This window comes from Peromyscus leucopus, chromosome 2 (assembly GCF_004664715.2).
Source record: "Peromyscus leucopus breed LL Stock chromosome 2, UCI_PerLeu_2.1, whole genome shotgun sequence".
NCBI classification, from domain to species: domain Eukaryota; kingdom Metazoa; phylum Chordata; class Mammalia; order Rodentia; family Cricetidae; genus Peromyscus; species Peromyscus leucopus.
The window spans coordinates 85909100-85911699 of record NC_051064.1 but is presented as its reverse complement, the minus strand read 5'-3'; the positions used below and the strand labels follow the sequence as shown (position 1 = coordinate 85911699).

At 40.0% G+C, this 2600-nt stretch overlaps 1 pseudogene; it reads right to left on the bottom strand.

The window, feature by feature from the left end:
• Positions 1–217: 217 nt before the first annotated feature.
• On the bottom strand, positions 218–1052 carry LOC114695841 (annotated as a pseudogene).
• Positions 1053–2600: the final 1548 nt, after the last annotated feature.

Here is a 2600-nt window from a genome sequence, read left to right as displayed (position 1 = left end):
ACCCATGTCTACAGCTAAAAGGACCCTTTCTGGAATGGGATTTTTGCTGTACCTCCAAAATGGTAAACACCTTAAAGCTGAGTCAACTTTAGCCTGAACATCTAACATGGTATTTATCAGTTCTCGCATCCTCAACATACAACATTAAAAGGTACACTAAATTCTGAAGGCACTGTGCTACAAAATAGTTTAAAATTAACTGTTGTACAATATTCATTTATGCTTGGAACTTTGATCCTAGGCCAAGCTTATGGCCACTTGCATTCCAGGAAGAGGTGACAGTTTCAGTTTGACACCTGGCTTTAGGATCTGAGTATACCCCAAGCTGATCAGACTACAGTTGTTCTCCTTGGCCAAAAAGAGGTATCAGGGTCAACTCGATACTTGGCTGCTATTCCAAAGTGAGAGTTACTGTTTCCTGCTGTTCAGGCAAGATTGACAGCATCTTCCAACTTCTTGTTCACTTTCTGCTAAATGGAGCCTCCAAACTCTATCCCATCCTTCACATTAGTATGAAGTTTTAACTCATTCATCTTGTAGCTAACTGCTCTGGGTCACCTTAGACTTCGAGATCTCAAAATTCATCTGGTAGCCAGCCAGCTAGGCCTCATAGCCAAATACCAGAGTGCCCCTGATTGAGGGCCAAGAGATGTCAAAGTCCACATCACAGCCCTAGTTGATATGCTTGCTTTTGTACCCTGTCTTGATTTTAGCATTTCCCCCGAGTGTTACACATGAAGGATGAATCAAAGGTCAGCTTCAGTACACCCGGCAGCTGGTCTTCCATGGTGATTTTAGAGCATAGGGTGTTGCCTGTGTTCTTCTTCTCTATAAAGGTCAACCCCTACTCCTTCCATCTGTACTTGGTTTCCAGGCTGCCATTCACTTTGATGGCCTCTGTGTTGGTGGAGCCTGAACTGGTAAATTCCAATCCATTCTCTGACTGACTATATTTTCAAATTAAGTTTTATTAAACCAAAGTTTAATAATGTCTTGGTGAAGACATTGTTGGCAGACTTGCCAAGATCAGCATATATGGAAGGCACGACCATCATCTTTGGAGGTAGTGACTGCAGGAGCAGGGGCAGCTGTAGTGTGAATCTTAACAGGTTATATTAATAAAATCAAACCTGGGGCCAGGTATTGGGGTGAATACTGGAAGATCAGAGAAGCAGGACAAGCCACAGCTTCCTCACCTTGCCAATTCCTCAGTTGATTCTGTTTCCTTAGACTGGATGCCTCTCAGCTGAACTGCTGCTCAAAAGCCTAAAAGCTTAACCAGCCAAAAGGTTCTGATTTTCATGCCTTATATACCTTTCTGCTTTCTGCCATCACTTCCTGGGATTAAAGGCATGAGTCACCATGCCTGGCTGTTTCCAGTGTGGCTTTAAACTCACAAAGATCCAGATGGATCTCTGCCTCTCAAGTGATAGAATTAAAGGCATATGCTACCACTGCCTAACCTCTATGTTTAATATTATGGCTGTTCTGTTCTCTGACACGAGATAAGTTTATTAGGGTGCACCATATTTTTGGGGAACACAATATCACCACAGGCAGCTGCATCTAGGGCTTCAGGGAGGAGGTTGGGAGTACAGAGTGGTTTGCATAATTATTTTTAAAAGATATCCATATCTATACATTCAGGGACAATGTAAAAGTAAGCAAGTTTTTAAAATTTAATGAGTCAGAAAAAAATGGTTATCCTGTAATATTTGAACTAAAAGAATTCCAAAGTAGCAAGAAAATACAGTCATCAGAAAACACAGAGATTCAGGTGGGAATGAGGTCTACTTGTAAATGTATATAAGTATATATATGGTATAAATGTAAACAATGAAATAAAAATAGGATGTTGGAAAGCAATATGCTGTTGAATCTGAAGTATGATGAAAGTACTTATTTGACAACCCACAGCAGCAGAAACTATGGAATATGATGGTAGACTTCAGATGAAGAAGTATTAAAGATAAAATGATGCAAATAATCGCTTTGGAAACACAGAAATATTTTTGTATTAGAAACAACAACAGTTCTGTAGCTGGAAGTTTTCCTGTGTCCCATCCAGTCACAGCCACTCAGAACCAAGTAAACACACAGAGGCGTATATTAATTAAAACTGCTCAGCCATTAGCTCTGTCTAACTATTGACTAGCTCTTACACTTAAACTCAGCCTATTTCTGTTCATCTATATGTCACCATGTGTTCCATGACTTTACCTGTGTGCCATTACATGCTGTTCCCTGGACATGGGCTGGCATCTACTGACTCAGCCTTCCTCTTCCCAGAATTCTTCTTGTCTACTTATCCTGTCTGGCTACTAGCCAATCGGCCATTTTAGTAAACCAGTGTACAAAAGCATTATCCCACAGCATTCCCCCTTTTCTGTTTAATTAAAAAGAAACACTTTGACTTTAACATAATAAAATTACATATAACAGACAAGAATTACACTTATAATATCTAGTCTTTTAATTGCTGTGGATATCACTCTGTATAAATAAAACACTGATTGGCCAGTAGCCAGTTAGGAAGTATAAGCAGGACAAGGAAAGAGGAGAATTCTGAGAAGTGAAAGGTTGAATCAGAGAGACACTGC